Below are 15,973 nucleotides of genomic sequence, written 5' to 3'. Positions count from 1 at the left end.
TCGTAACCCGCTGAAATTTTTCGACGATAATTCTGCAATTGCAACTTGCACCAATTTCCTTGCCGTTATACTGCCGAAATTTTCTTCATTAAATTAGATATCCTTGCTGTCATATAAACTGTGATTTTGCTATCAATTCCCTCCTCAATTCTCTCAAGTTTTTGGTGGAAATTACGTCGAGAAACCGTTGTTTCTTCGACGATAATTCTACTCTTACAAGACAGCACATACTTGCTGCAACTTCCACAGATTTCTGTCAAACCTTTGCTACCATCTACCACAGATCCAAAACTTTCAACCACAGCCCTAAAACTCTACTAAACCACACCCTCAAACTGCACCCAAAACTGCCACAAAACAAGCCTAAATCGTAGCCTACATCCACCAATCCACCAACCCTTTTGACCATCACTTCTCTCAACCTATACATGCCTTTAACCTAACAACAAAAGAGAGATCTTAACATCATAGATTTGGAGGCATATATTATGGCATCTAAGGAGGTAATCAATGCTAAATTCGAAGCCTTGGAGGCGCGAATGGAGGATAAGATTCGGATGCTCTTTACCGAACTCAGATTGGGCCGACCACTAAGCCCGAAGAAATCACATCAAGGAGAGAGCTTTGCCCAATCACACCAACCCCAAAGATATGACTTCCAAGAGAGGGGAAGCTCTATGACCAACCCCAACTATCCATGCATGAGAGTGGACTTCCCTAGATGGGAAGAAGGAGACCCGATTGGTTGGATTTCGCACGCGGAGCGATATTTTCGGTACCACAAAACCGCGGATGTATCTATGGTGAAAATTGCAGCTATACATCTTGAAGGGGATGCTATTCAATGGTTTGACTGGTTTGAACATACTTATGGAGTCCTTTCATGGCGACAATTCAAAGAAGAACTGCTGATTCGCTTCAGACCAACCAATTACGAGAATATTGACGAACAACTAGCAAAGATCCGACAAACCTCCACCATTCAGGAGTACCAAACCAGGTTTGAAAGGTTATCTAATCAAAATCATGATTGGTCTCAAAAACAGCTATTGAGGACCTTCATTGAGGGCTTGAAGCCGGAGATCCGAGGAGAAGTTAAAGCGCGACAACCGTATACGCTTATGGCAGCCATCTCTTTCGCACGACATCAAGAGGAGCAATTGAACCATGAAGCTCGGAGGACTAGGGTCACTCCTCAACCAGTAATATTGAAGCCCTCACCCCCCCCTACTGTTGACCAAGTCCCTGCACCAAAGAGGTTAACAGGAGAAGAGCTTCGGGAGCGATATGCGAAGGGGTTATGTTGGCATTGTGACGAGCCGTGGAGCCGTGAGCATCGCTGCAGTAAAGGAGGACTTCTTATGATTGAACCGATAGAAGAAGAGGTCATTGAACATCCAAAAGAGAGCTTTGAATATGAAGAAGAAGATGCAGAAGAAGAGCCACAACCGACCAAAGTTACGGTACATACACTAGCTAGCTACTCAAACCCGCAAACGATGAAAATTGGAGGCCTTCTCAAACAACAACCAATCACTGTTCTCATCGACACGGGCAGTACTACTAACTTCCTAAATAGTAAGCTTGCTGTTCGGATATCATTACCTATCGAGAATCGCTGCAGGTTTGATGTTAAGGTCACCGACGGACGGATTTTGAATTGTGATCATAGGCGCTTACAGGAGAAACTATTGCTGCAGGACCAAGAGATAATTACAGATTTCTTCCCTCTCCCTCTTAACAATCATGAGGCCATGCTCAGAATTAAATGGTTGACGACGTTAGGTGATATTTCCTGGAATTTTATGAAACTAATTATGAAATTTTACAGTAAGGAGAAACAGGTGACATTGCACGGGAAACGTGGGGGCGACATAACAACGATTTGCACACAACAAATGGAGAATGTTTTGCATAAAGCATGCAGCGGCTTTTTGGTACAACTTGAGCAGCAAACTAAGGGAGAGCTAACAGAATTTGAAGATCCAAATCTACTTCCTTTGCTTGCTGAATTTTCAAATATATTTGACGAACCGCGCAACCTACCTCTTACCTGTCGGCATGATCATTGTATAATGATTCTTCCAGGCAAATCTTCAGCAAATGCTCAGCCATATCAGTATCCACATCTCCAGAAGGATGAAATAGAAAGGATTATAAAAGAGATGCTCGAAACAGGAGTTATTCGGCCAAGTTCCAACCTCTACTCTTCGCCGGTGCTACTTGTATGCAAGAAGGACGGAACAAGGCGAATATGTGTTGATTACCGAGCTCTCAATGGCATAATCATCAAGGACAAATACTTTATTCCAATAGTAGATGAATTGCTAGATGAAAGGGAGCACAAATCTTTACAAAGCTGGACCTTTGATCCGGGTATCATCAAATACGAGCATGCAAAGAAGACATACGGAAAACCACCTTTTGAACACACAACAACCACAAATTTTTGCTTTCTTCAACAAAAGGTGGAATATCTTGGGCATATCATATCAGAGGAAGGTGTGGCAGTGGACCCCTTCAAAATTGGAGCAATGCAAAACTGGCCGACCTCGAGAAACATAAAATTGCTACATGGCTTTCTGGGTTTAACAGGCTACTACCGCAAGTTCATGAAAAACTATGGAAAGATCAGTGCACCACTTACTTCCTTACTAGAAAAAAATGTCTTCCAATGGTTGGACAGAGCCTCCGCTGCCTTCGACAAACTTAAGGCAGCCATGACGACGACGCCGGTGCTAACACTACCATATTTCAACCGACCCTTCATTATTGAGGCCGACACATCTGGAGTCAGAATTGGAGCCATTCTCATGCAAGATGGTCGACCACTCGCATACACGAGCAAGACATTATCTCCCTCCGATCAAAATATGTCAACATATGATAAGGAGATGCTCGCCATTGTGCGCGCAGCAACGAGGTGGAGATTGTACTTGATCAGGCGATACTTTCAAATCAAGACCGACCATAAAAGCCTAAAATATCTCTTGGAACAGAAGATATCTTCCCCCGAGCAGCAAAAATGGGTAACAAAACTTCTTGGATTTGATTTTGAAATAACTTACAAAAAGGGGAAAGAGAATGTTCTTGCAGATGCGCTTTCGCAGCTACCCGAGCAAGTTGAAGTTTCGACCGTTTCACTTCCGACCAGCGACTTCCTTGAGGATATTAAGATGGAATGGCAAGAAGATTCAGATACTAGTAAGATTATAAAAAAATTGGAGGAAGCACCAAGCCCCATGGCTCATTACAATTGGGACTCAAAAGAATTACAATATAAGGGACGCATTGTGCTTGTGACAAATTCTACTTGCATCTTCAATAGAAGATTTTGGACAAAGTTATTCTATATGCAGGGTACTAAATTGAAAAGGAGTACGACATATCACCCACAAACCAACAGCCAACCGGAAGTTTTAAACAGGTGCTTGGAGACAGCCCCAAGCCACCCACCAAATATGACTACCCAAAGAGAACTCCAGACCCAGCCAAGTGCCATTATTAATCGACGGATCGTGACTCGACGACGACGACCCACTAATGAAGTGCTAATACAGTGGGCGAACCTACCAAAAGAAGATGCCACTTGGGAGAACTATGACGACTTGAAGATCAAATTCCCAGAATTCATGAATCATCAGCCTCGAGGACAAGGCTGATTTGAAGAGGGCGGGTCTGTTAGGACTCTAGCTTGGAGAGTCCTAATTGAGAGGGACATTCATGTAAAAATGTTAGGACTCTAGCTAGGAGAGTCCTAATTGTGAGGGGCATTCATGTAGGAGGTTTTTTCTTAGAGAAGAATTAGGAGTTGTAAAGGAATAGGAGTCTTGAGTAGGAGTCCTATTAGGAGTTGGTTAGAAGTAAGAGTCTTAAGTAGGAGTCCTATTAGGAGTTAGGGTTTAGAAGCCCTATAAATAGCCATGTATTCCTTCTCTTTTCATAAGCAATAGATGAATCTTTTCTGCAGCCTTTGAGTAGCAACTTGGAGGGAGGAACCCCTATAGAGTTCCAAGGAGGCCGATCCCCTAAAGAGATCAACCCCAAGTTTAGAATCTGCAAGGGTTCTAACACTTCCCAAGGGGTAACCCATCGTAGTACTGCTCTGGCCCAAGCACACTTAACTTCGGTGTTTTGATGGGATCCGGTGATTTAGTGCTGGCATTATCGCACCCGTTTCGCGTGCTTCATCCCTCGCCTATGTGCACGTCGCGGTCGGCGTATCAACGTCCGGAGCCTCTTGCCCGTCACAAAACCGTCGGCGCTTTCTCGAACGTTCACGAAATCCCTATTGCAAGCTCTCTCCGAGCCCTAGCCCGACGACTGCGTATCGGTCACGGCAAGCGCGTGTCGAAACCATCGGCACTTTAAAGAACGATCTCGGAATCGCTATTGCGACCCCAGTCAGGAAAGCTCTCTCCGAGCCCCTCGATACTGACTGCGTAGCGATCACATCAAATTTCCAGCCCCAAAACAATCGTCTCGGAGCTCTACGGGAGATGTTTCGTATCCCGGGATTTAAAAAGAAGTGCAAAACGAGGACTTCCCAAGGGGTCACCCATCGTAGTACTACTCTGGCCCAAGCACACTTAACTTCGGTGTTTTGATGGAATACGGTGATTTAGTGCTGGCATTATCGCACCCGTTTCGCGTGCTTCGTCCCTCGCCTATGTGCACGTCGCGGTCGGCGTATCAACGTTCGGAGCCTCTTCCCCATCACGAAACCGTCGGCGCTTTCTCGAACGTTCACGAAATCCCTATTGCAAGCTCTCTCCAAGCCCTAGCCCGACGACTGCGTATCGGTCACGGCAAGCGAGTGCCGACACCATCGGCACTTTCTAGAACGATCTCGGAATCGCTATTGCGACCCCAATCTGTAAAGCTCTCTCCGAGCCACTCGATACTGACAGCGTAGCGGTCACGGCAATTTTCGAGCCCCAAAACAATCATCTCAGAGCTCTACGGGAGATGTTTCGTATCCGGGGATGCAAAAAGGAGAGCAACACGAGGACTTCCCAGGGGGTCACCCATCGTAGTACTACTCTGGCCCAAGCACGCTTAACTTTGGAGTTTTGATGGGATCCGGTGATTTAGTGCTGGCATTATCGCACCCGTTTCGCGTGCTTCGTCCCTCGCCTATGTGCACGTCGCGGTCGGCGTATCAACGTCCGGAGCCTCTTGCCCGTCACGAAACCGTCGTCGCTTTCTCGAACGTTCACGAAATCCCTATTGCAAGCTCTCTCCGAGCCCTAGCCCGACGACTGCGTATCGGTCACGGCAAGCACGTGCCGAAACCATCGGCACTTTATAGAACGATCTCGGAATCGCTATTGCGACCCCAGTCCGGAAAGCTCTCTCCGAGCCCCTCGATACTGACTGCGTAGCGGTCACAGCAAATTTCCAGCCCCAAAACAATCGTCTCGGAGCTCTACTGGAGATGTTTCGAATACCGGGATGCAAAAAGAAGTGCAACAGGAGGACTTCCCACGGGGTCACCCATCCTAGTACTACTCTGGCCCAAGCACGCTTAACTTCGGAGTTTTGATGGGATCCGGTGATTTAGTGCTGGCATTATCGCACCCGTTTCGCGTGCTTCGTCCCTCACCTATGTGCACGTCGCGGTCGGCGTATCAACGTCCGGAGCCTCTTGCCTGTCACGAAACCGTCGGCGCTTTCTCGAACGTTCACGAAATCCCTATTGCAAACTCTCTCCGAGCCCTAGCCCGACGACTGCGTATCGGTCACGGCAAGCACGTGCCGAAACCATCGGCACTTTATAGAACGATCTCGGAATCGCTATTGCGACCCCAGTTCGGAAAGCTCTTTCCGAGCCCCTCGATACTGACTGCGTAGCGATCACAGCAAATTTCCAGCCCCAAAACAATCATCTCGGAACTCTACGGGAGATGTTTCGTATCCCGGGATGCAAAAAGGAGTGCAACACGAGGGCTTCCCAAGGGGTAACCCATCGTAGTATTACTCTGGCCCAAGCACACTTAACTTCGGTGTTTTGATGGGATCCGGTGATTTAGTGCTGGCATTATCGCACCCGTTTCGCGTGCTTCGTCCCTCGCCTATGTGCACGTCGCGGTCGGTGTATCAACGTCCGGAGCCTCTTGCCCGCCACGAAACCGTCGGCGCTTTCTCGAACGTTCACGAAATCCCTATTGCAAGCTCTCTCCGAGCCCTAGCCCGACGACTGCGTATCGGTCACGGCAAGCGCATGTCGAAACCATCGACACTTTAAAGAACGATCTCGGAATCGCTATTGCGACCCCAGTCAGGAAACTCTCTCCGAGCCCCTCGATACTGACTGCGTAGCGATCACAGCAAATTTCCAGCCCCAAAACAATCGTCTCGGAGCTCTACGGGAGATGTTTCGTATCCCGGGATTTAAAAAGGAGTGCAAAACGAGGACTTGCCAAGGGGTCACCCATCGTAGTACTACTCTGGCCCAAGCACACTTAACATCGGTGTTTTGATGGAATCCGATGATTTAGTGCTGGCATTATCGCACCCGTTTCGCGTGCTTCGTCCCTCGCCTATGTGCACGTCGCGGTCGGCGTATCAACGTCCGGAGCCTCTTCCCCGTCACGAAACCGTCGGCGCTTTCTCGAACGTTCACGAAATCCCTATTGCAAGCTCTCTCCGAGCCCTAGCCCGACGACTGCGTATCGGTCACGGCAAGCGCGAGCCGAAACCATCGGCACTTTCTAAAACGATCTCGGAATCGCTATTGCGACCCCAATCCGTAAAGCTCTCTCCGAGCCCCTCGATACTGACAGCGTAGCGGTCACGGCAATTTTCGAGCCCCAAAACAATCATCTCGGAGCTCTACGGGAGATGTTTCGTTTCCCGGGATGCAAAAAGGAATGCAAAACGAGGACTTCCCAAGCGGTCACCCATTGTAGTACTACTCTGGCCCAAGCATGCTTAACTTCGGAGTTTTAATGGGATCCGGTGATTTAGTGCTGGCATTATCGCACCCGTTTCGCGTGCTTCGTCCCTCGCCTATGTGCACGTCGCGGTCGGCGTATCAACGTCCGGAGCCTCTTGCCCGTCATGAAACCGTCGGCGCTTTCTCGAACGTTCACGAAATCCCTATTGCAAGCTCTCTCCGAGCCCTAGCCCGACGACTGTGTATCGGTCACGGCAAGCGCGTGCCGAAACCATCGGCACTTTATAGAACGATCTCGGAATCGCTATTGCGACCCCAGTCCGGAAAGCTCTCTCCGAGCCCCTCGATACTGACAGCGTAGCGGTCACAGCAAATTTCCAGCCCCAAAACAATCGTCTCGGAGCTCTACGGGAGATGTTTCGTATCCCGGGATGCAAAAAGGAGTGCAACACGAGGACTTCCCAAGGGGTCACCTATCGTAGTACTACTCTGGCCCAAGCACGCGTAACTTCGGTGTTTTGATGGGATCCGGTGATTTAGTGCTGGCATTATTGCACCCGTTTCGCGTGCTTCGTCCCTCGCCTATGTGCAAGTCGCGGTCGGCGTATCAACGTCCGGAGCCTCTTGCCCGCCACGAAACCGTCGGCGCTTTTTCGAACGTTCACGAAATCCCTATTGCAAGCTCTCTCCGAGCCCTAGCCCGACGACTGCGTATCGGTCACGGCAATTACGTGCCGAAACCATCGGCACTTTATAGAACGATCTCGGAATCGCTATTGCGACCCCAGTCCGGAAAGCTCTCTCCGAGCCCCTCGATACTGACTGCGTAGCGGTCACAGCAAATTTCGAGCCCCAAAACTATCGTCTCGGAGCTCTACGGGAGATGTTTCGTATCCCGGGATGCAAAAAGTAGTGCAACACGTGGACTTCCCAAGGGGTCACCCATCGTAGTACTACTCTGGCCCAAGCATGCTTATCTTCGGTGTTTTGATGGGATTCGGTGATTTAGTGCTGGCATTATCGCACCCGTTTCGCGTGCTTCGTCCCTCGCCTATGTCCACGTCGCGGTCGGCATATCAACGTCCGGAGCCTCTTGCCCGTCACGAAACCGTTGGCGCTTTCTCGAACGTTCACGAAATCCCTATTGCAAGCTCTCTCCGAGCCCTAGCCCGACGACTGCGTATCGGTCATGACAAGCGCGTGCCGAAACCATCAGCACTTTCTAGAACGATCTTGGAATCGCTATTGCGACCCCAATCCGAAAGCTCTCTCCGAGCCCCTCGATACTGACAGCGTAGTGGTCACGGCAAATTTCGAGCCCCAAAACAATCATCTCGGAGCTCTACGGGAGATGTTTCGTATCCCGGGATGCAAAAAGGAGTGCAAGACGAGGACTTCCCAAGGGGTCACCCATCGTAGTACTACTCTGGCCCAAGCACGTTTAACTTCGGTGTTTTGATGGGATCCAGTGATTTAGTGCTGGCATTATCGCACCCGTTTCGCATGCTTCGTCCTTCGCCTATGTGCACGTCGCGGTCGGCGTATCAACGTCCGGAGCCTCTTGCCCGTCATGAAACCGTCGGCGCTTTCTCGAACGTTCACGAAATCCCTATTGCAAGCTCTCACCGAGCCCTAGCCTGACGACTGCGTATCGGTCACGGCAAGGGCGTGACGAAACCATCGGCACTTTCTAGAACGATCTCGGAATCGCTATTGCGACCCCAATCCGGAAAGCTCTCTCCGAGCCCCTCGATACTGACAGCGTAGCGGTCACGGCAAATTTCGAGCCGCAAAACAATCATCTCGGAGCTCTACGGGAGATGTTTCGTATCCCGGGATGCAAAAAGGAGTGCAACACGAGGACTTCCCAGGGGGTCGCCCATCCTAGTACTACTCTGTCCTAAGCACGCTTAACTTCGGAGTTTTGATGGGATCCGATGATTTAGTGCTGGCATTATCGCACCCGTTTCGCGTGCTTCGTCCCTCGCCTATGTGTACGTCGCGGTCGGCGTATCAACGTCCGGAGCCTCTTGCCCGTCACGAAACCGTCGGTGCTTTCTCGAACGTTCACGAAATCCCTATTGCAAGCTCTCTCCGAGCCCTAGCCCGACGACTGCGTATCGGTCACGGCAAGCGCGTGCCGAAACTATCGGCACTTTCTAGAACGATCTCGGAATCGCTATTGCGACCCCAATCCGGAAAGCTCTCTCCGAGCCCCTCGATACTGACTGCGTAGCGGGCAAAGCAAATTTCCTGCCCCAAAACAAACGTCTCGGAGCTCTACGGGAGATGTTTCGTATCCCGGGATGCTAAAAGGAGTGCAACACGAGGACTTCCCAAGGGGTCACCAATCGTAGTAATACTCTGGCCCAAGCAAGCTTAACTTCGGTGTTTTCATGGGATCCGATGATTTAGTGCTGCCATTATCGCACCTGTTTCGCGAGCTTCGTCCCTCGCCTATGTGCACGTCGCGGTCGGCGCATCAACGTCCGGAGCCTCTTGCCCGTCACGAAACCGTCGACGCTTTCTCGAACGTTCACGAAATCCCTTTTGCAAGCTCTCTCCGAGCCCTAACCCGACGACTGCGTATCGGTCACGGCAAGCGCGTGCCGAAACCATTGGCACTTTCTAGAACGATCTCGGAATCGCTATTGCGACCCCAATCCGTAAAGCTCTCTCCGAGCCCCTCGATACTAACTGCGTAGCAGTCACAGCAAATTTCCAGCCCCAAACCAATCGTCTCGGAGCTCTACGGGAGATGTTTCGTATCCCGAGATGCAAAAAGGAGTGCAACACGAGGACTTCCCAGGGGGTCACCCATCCTAGTACTACTCTGGCCCAAGCACACTTAACTTCGGTGTTTTGATGGGATCCGGTGATTTAGTGCTGCCATTATCGCACCCGTTTCGCGAGCTTCGTCCCTCGCCTATGTGCACGTCGCGGTTGGCGCATCAACGTCCGGAGCCTCTTGTGTTAGAACCCTTGCAGATTCTAAACTTGGGGTTGATCTCTTTAGGGGATCGGCCTCCTTGGAACTCTATAGGGGTTCCTCCCTCCAAGTTGCTGCTCAAAGGCTGCAGAAAAGATTCATCTATTGCTTGAGAAAAGAGGAGGAATACATGGCTATTTATAGGGCTTCTAAACCCTAACTCCTAATAGGACTCCTACTTAAGACTCTTACTTCTAACCAACTCCTAATAGGACTCCTACTCAAGACTCCTATTCCCTTACAACTCCTAATTCTTCTATAAGAAAAAACCTCCTACATGAATGCCCCTCTCAATTAGGACTCTCCTAGCTAGAGTCCTAACAGAATGTCCCTCTCAATTAGGACTCTCCTAGCTAGAGTCCTAATAGTTTTACATGAATGTCCCTCTCAATTAGGACTCTCCAAGCTAGAGTCCTAACAGACCCGCCCTCTTCAAATCAGCCTTGTCCTCGAGGCTGATGATTCGTGAATTCTGGGAATTTGATCTTCAAGTCATCATAGTTCTCCCAAGTGGCATCTTCTATTGGTAGGTTCGCCCACTGTATTAGCACTTCATTAGTGGGTCGTCGTCGTCGAGTCATGATCCGTCGATCAACAATGGCACTTGGCAGGGTCTGGAGTTCTCTTTCGGTAGTCATATTTGGTGGGTAGCTTTGGGCTGTCTTCAAGCACCTATTTAAAACTTCCGTCTGGCCATCGGTTTTTGGGTGATATGCCATACTCCTTTTCAATTTAGTACCCTGCATATGGAATAACTTTGTCCAAAATCTGCTCGTGAAGATGCAAGTAGAATTTATCGTAAGCACAATACGTCCCTTATAGTGTAATTCTTTTGAGTCCCAATTGTAATGAGCCATGGGGCTTGGTGCTTCCTCCAATTTTTTTATAATTTTACTAGTCTCTGAATCTTCCTGCCATTCCATCTTAATATCCTTAAGAAAGTCGCTGGTTGGAAGTAAAACGATCGAAAATTCAGCTTGCTCAGGTAGTTGCGAAAGCGCATCAGCAACAACATTCTCTTTCCACATTTTGTAAGTTATTTCATAATCAAATCCAAGAAGTTTTGTTACCCATTTTTGCTGCTTGGGGGAAGATATCTTCTGCTCCAAGAGATATTTTAGGCTTTTATGGTCGGTCTTGATTTGAAAGTATCGCCTGATCAAGTACAATCTCCACCTCGTTGCTGCGCGCACAATGGCGAGCATCTCCTTATCATATGTTGACTTATTTTGATAGGAGGGAGATAATGCCTTGCTAGTGTATGCGAGTGGTCGACCATCTTGCATGAGAATGACTCCAATTCTGACTCCAGATGTGTCGGCCTCAATAATGAAGGGTCGGTTGAAATCTGGTAGTGTTAGCACCGGCGTCATCGTCATGGCTGCCTTAAGTTTGTCAAAGAGAGCGGAGGCTCTGTCCAACCATTGGAAGACATCTTTTTCTAGTAAGGAAGTAAGTGGTGTACTGATCTTTCCATAGTTTTTCACGAACTTGCGGTAGTAGCCTATTAAACCCAGAAAGCCATGTAGCAATTTTATGTTTCTCGAGGTCGGCCAGTTTTGCATTGCTCCAATTTTGAAGGGGTCCACTGCCACACCTTCCTCTGATATGATATGCCCAAGATATTCCACCTTTTGTTGCAGAAAGAAAAAATTCGTGGTTGTTGTGTGTTCAAAAGGTGGTTTTTCGTATGTCTTCTTCGCATGCTCGTATTTGATGATACCCGGATCAAAGGTCCAGCTTTATAAAGATTTGTGCTCCCTTTCATCTAGCAATTCATCTACTATTGGAATAAAGTATTTGTCCTTGATGATTATGCCATTGAGAGCTCGGTAATCAACACATATTCGCCTTGTTCCGTCCTTCTTGCGTACAAGTAGCACCGGCGAAGAGTAGAGGTTGCAACTTGGCCGAATAACTCCTGTTTCGAGCATCTCTTTTATAATCCTTTCTATTTCATCCTTCTGGAGATGTGGATACTGATATGGCTGAGCATTTGCTGAAGATTTGCCTGGAAGAATCATTATACAATGATCATGCCGACAGGTAAGAGGTAGGTTGCGCGGTTCGTCAAATATATTTGAAAATTCAGCAAGCAAAGGAAGTAGATTTGGATCTTCAAATTCTGTTGGCTCTCCCTTAGTTTGCTGCTCAAGTTGTACCAAAAAGCCGCTGCATGCTTTATGCAAAACATTCTCCATTTGTTGTGTGCAAATCGTTGTTTTGTCGCCCCCACGTTTCCCGTGCAATGTCACCTGTTTCTCCTTACTGTAAAATTTCATAATTAGTTTCATAAAATTCCAGGAAATATCACATAATGTCGTCAACCATTTAATTCTGAGCATGGCCTCATGATTGTTAAGAGGGAGAAGGAAGAAATCTGCAATTATCTCTTGGTCCTGCAGCAATAGTTTCTCCTGCAAGCGCCTATGATCACAATTCAAAATCCGTCCGTCGGTGACCTTAACATCAAACCTGCAGCGATTCTCGATAGGTAATGATATCCGAACAGCAAGCTTACTATTTAGGAAGTTAGTAGTACTGCCCGTGTCGATGAGAACAGTGATTGGTTGTTGTTTGAGAAGGCCTCCAGTTTTCATCGTTTGTGGGTTTGAGTAGCTAGCTAGTGTATGTACCGTAACTTCGGTCGGTTTTGGCTCTTCTTCTGAATCTTCTTCTTCATATTCAAAGCTCTCTTTTGGATGTTCAATGACCTCTTCTTCTATCGGTTCAATCATAAGAAGTCCTCCTTTACTACAGCGATGCTCACGGCTCCACGGCTCGTCACAATGCCAACATAACCCCTTCGCATATCGCTCCCGAAGCTCTTCTCCTGTTAACCTCTTTGGTGCAGGGACTTGGTCGACAGTAGGGGGGGCTGAGGGCTTCAATATTACTGGTTGAGGAGTGACCCTAGTCCTCCGAGCTTCATGGTTCAATTGCTCCTCTTGATGTCGTGCGAAAGAGATGGCTGCCATAAGCGTGTACGGTTGTCGCGCTTTAACTTCTCCTCGGATCTCCGGCTTCAAGCCCTCAATGAAGGTCCTCAATAGCTGTTTTTGAGACCAATCATGATTTTGATTAGATAACCTTTCAAACCTGGTTTGGTACTCCTGAATGGTGGAGGTTTGTCGGATCTTTGCTAGTTGTTCGTCAATATTCTCGTAATCGGTTGGTCTGAAGCGAATCAGCAGTTCTTCTTTGAATTGTCGCCATGAAAGGACTCCATAAGTATGTTCAAACCAGTCAAACCACTGAATAGCATCCCCTTCAAGATGTATAGCTGCAATTTTCACCATAGATACATCCGCGGTTTTGTGGTACCGAAAATATCGCTCCGCGTGCGAAATCCAACCAATCGGGTCTCCTTCTTCCCATCTAGGGAAGTCCACTCTCATGCATGGATAGTTGGGGTTGGTCATAGAGCTTCCCCTCTCTTGGAAGTCATATCTTTGGGGTTGGTGTGATTGGGCAAAGCTCTCTCGTTGATGTGATTTCTTCGGGCTTAGTGGTCGGCCCAATCTGAGTTCGGTAAAGAGCATCCGAATCTTATCCTCCATTCGCGCCTCCAAGGCTTCGAATTTAGCATCGATTGCCTCCTTAGATGCCATAGTATATGCCTCCAAATCTATGATGTTAAGATCTCTCTTTTGTTGTCAGGTTAAAGGCATGTATAGGTTGAGAGAAGTGATGGTCGAAAAGGTTGGTGGATCGGTGGATGTAGGCTACGATTTAGGCTTGTTTTGTGGCTGTTTTGGGTGCAGTTTGAGGGTGTGGTTTGGTGGAGTTTTAGGGCTGTGGATGAAAGTTTTGGATCTGTGGTAGATGGCAGCAAAGGTTTGAGAGAAATCAGTGGAAGTTGCAGCAAGTATGTGCTGTCTTGTAAGAGCAGAATTGTCGTCGAAGAAACAGCGGTTTCTCGACATAATTTCCACCAAAAACTTGAGAGAATTGAAGAGGGAATTGATAGCAAAATCACAGTTTATATGACAGCAAGGATGACTAATTTAATCAAGAAAATTTCAGCAGTATAACAGCAAGGAAATTGGTGCAAGTTGTGATAGCAGAATTCTCGTCGAAAAATTTCAGCAGTTTACGATGAAAATTTATAGCAACACAAAAATCAGTTTTAGAGATGAATTTCTTAATAGATCAATCTTAGATGGAAGCCAAGATGATCTATGAAGTGTATAAGAAATTTCATTCAAAAAAGATTGCAAATAGATGGATTAAGGCAATGATATGCAGTTGAAATTTTCTGCAACATAGATTTTCAAGTGCAGCAGATTAGACATAAAAGATCAGTAGTTTATATTGAGAATTTTTCGATGAAACCAAAGGGAAATCTACTGTTAGGAAGTGTCAAAGATGTCATAAAAATTTCGTAGAAAATTGGATAGAAAAAGCACAGTAGCAAGATCAAACAGATGGTGCTATGCGGCTTGAATTCTGCAATTCAAGTGCAGCAGATTGGACATAAAAGATCAGTAGTTTATATTGAGAATTTTTTGATGAAACCAAAGGGAAATCCACTGTTAAGAAGTGTCAAAGATGTCATAAAAATTTCGTAGAAATTTGGATAGAAAAAGCACAGTAGCAAGATCAAACAGATGGTGCTATGCGGTTGGAATTCTGCAATGTATCTTTCGTCGTAGAGATGAAAAATTTGTGACGAAAAGTTTATGCAGCAATATAGGAACGATTTTTTTTTTTTTTTTTTTGGATTTTCGAATAAGGATAACTAAATTGCAGCAGCAGTAAGGTAGGAAACCAGAACCTGTTGCAATTCACGGGGAGATCAAAGGATGATCCGTGGTGGTGGAGATGATGACGGAATTCGGTGACGATCTTTTAAGCAATTGTGGGAATTGCTTTGGATGGTTGTAGAGGGTTGATGGATGGCTGTGGAAGGGCAGCGAGACGCCAAGAACGCTGCTCTGATACCAGGTGTTAGAACCCTTGCAGATTCTAAACTTGGGGTTGATCTCTTTAGGGGATCGGCCTCCTTGGAACTCTATAGGGGTTCCTCCCTCCAAGTTGCTGCTCAAAGGCTGCAGAAAAGATTCATCTATTTCTTGAGAAAAGAGGAGGAATACATGGCTATTTATAGGGCTTCTAAACCCTAACTCCTAATAGGACTCCTACTTAAGACTCTTACTTCTAACCAACTCCTAATAGGACTCCTACTCAAGACTCCTATTCCCTTACAACTCCTAATTCTTCTATAAGAAAAAACCTCCTACATGAATGCCCCTCTCAATTAGGACTCTCCTAGCTAGAGTCCTAACAGAATGTCCCTCTCAATTAGGACTCTCCTAGCTAGAGTCCTAACAGTTTTACATGAATGTCCCTCTCAATTAGGACTCTCCAAGCTAGAGTCCTAACATCTTGCCCGTCACGAAACAATCGTCGCTTTCTCGAACGTTCACGAAATCCGTATTGCAAGCTCTCTCCGAGCCCTAGCCTGACGACTGCGTATCGGTCACGGCAAGCGCGTGCCGAAACTATCGGCACTTTCTAGAACGATCTAGGAATCGCTATTGCGACCCCAATCCAAAAAGCTCTCTCCGAGCCCCTCGATACTGACTGCGTAGCGGTCACAGAAAATTTCCAGCCCCAAAACAATCGTCTCGGAGCTCTACGGGAGATGTTTCGTATCCCGGGATGCAAAAAGGAGTGCAACACGAGGACTTCCCAGGGGGTCAACCATCGTAGTACTACTCTGGCCCAAGCACGCTTAACTTCGGAGTTTTGATGGGATCCGGTGATTTAGTGCTGGCATTATCGCACCCGTTTCGCGTGCTTCGTCCCTCGGCTCTGTGCACGTCGCGGTCGGCGTATCAACGTCCGGAGCCTCTTGCCCGTCATGAAACCGTCGGCGCTTTCTCGAACGTTCACGAAATCCCTATTGCAAGCTCTCTCCGAGCCCTAGCCCGACGACTGCGTATCGGTCACGGCAAGCGCGTGCCGAAACCATCGGCACTTTATAGAACGATCTCGGAATCGCTATTGCGACCCCAATCCGTAAAGCTCTCTCCGAGCCCCTCGATACTGATTGCGTAGCGGTCACAGCAAATTTCCAGCCC

The 15,973-nt window shown here is 47.6% G+C and overlaps 3 non-coding genes and 9 pseudogenes across 3 annotated transcripts; all 12 read right to left on the bottom strand.

The window, feature by feature from the left end:
- Nucleotides 1-4,525: 4,525 nt before the first annotated feature.
- Nucleotides 4,526-4,644, bottom strand: LOC135603214 (5S ribosomal RNA; annotated as a pseudogene).
- A 350-nt stretch (nucleotides 4,645-4,994) lies between these two features.
- LOC135600253 (5S ribosomal RNA) lies at nucleotides 4,995-5,113 on the bottom strand. Its single transcript, XR_010482579.1, has one exon. It is a non-coding gene; the product is annotated as a 5S ribosomal RNA (ribosomal RNA).
- A 350-nt stretch (nucleotides 5,114-5,463) lies between these two features.
- Nucleotides 5,464-5,582, bottom strand: LOC135600752 (5S ribosomal RNA). Its single transcript, XR_010483065.1, has one exon. It is a non-coding gene; the product is annotated as a 5S ribosomal RNA (ribosomal RNA).
- A 350-nt stretch (nucleotides 5,583-5,932) lies between these two features.
- On the bottom strand, nucleotides 5,933-6,051 carry LOC135602512 (5S ribosomal RNA; annotated as a pseudogene).
- Nucleotides 6,052-6,400: 349 nt separating this feature from the next.
- Nucleotides 6,401-6,519, bottom strand: LOC135604095 (5S ribosomal RNA; annotated as a pseudogene).
- A 350-nt stretch (nucleotides 6,520-6,869) lies between these two features.
- LOC135601635 (5S ribosomal RNA) lies at nucleotides 6,870-6,988 on the bottom strand (annotated as a pseudogene).
- Nucleotides 6,989-7,338: 350 nt separating this feature from the next.
- On the bottom strand, nucleotides 7,339-7,457 carry LOC135602799 (5S ribosomal RNA; annotated as a pseudogene).
- Nucleotides 7,458-7,807: 350 nt separating this feature from the next.
- LOC135603209 (5S ribosomal RNA) lies at nucleotides 7,808-7,926 on the bottom strand (annotated as a pseudogene).
- A 349-nt stretch (nucleotides 7,927-8,275) lies between these two features.
- Nucleotides 8,276-8,394, bottom strand: LOC135602249 (5S ribosomal RNA; annotated as a pseudogene).
- A 350-nt stretch (nucleotides 8,395-8,744) lies between these two features.
- On the bottom strand, nucleotides 8,745-8,863 carry LOC135602267 (5S ribosomal RNA; annotated as a pseudogene).
- Nucleotides 8,864-9,682: 819 nt separating this feature from the next.
- On the bottom strand, nucleotides 9,683-9,801 carry LOC135601640 (5S ribosomal RNA; annotated as a pseudogene).
- A 5,759-nt stretch (nucleotides 9,802-15,560) lies between these two features.
- LOC135599638 (5S ribosomal RNA) lies at nucleotides 15,561-15,679 on the bottom strand. Its single transcript, XR_010481985.1, has one exon. It is a non-coding gene; the product is annotated as a 5S ribosomal RNA (ribosomal RNA).
- Nucleotides 15,680-15,973: the final 294 nt, after the last annotated feature.

Source organism: Musa acuminata, chromosome BXJ2-1 (genome assembly GCF_036884655.1).
Source record: "Musa acuminata AAA Group cultivar baxijiao chromosome BXJ2-1, Cavendish_Baxijiao_AAA, whole genome shotgun sequence".
Taxonomy (NCBI): domain Eukaryota; kingdom Viridiplantae; phylum Streptophyta; class Magnoliopsida; order Zingiberales; family Musaceae; genus Musa; species Musa acuminata.
This window is presented reverse-complemented; position numbering and strand designations above follow the sequence as displayed.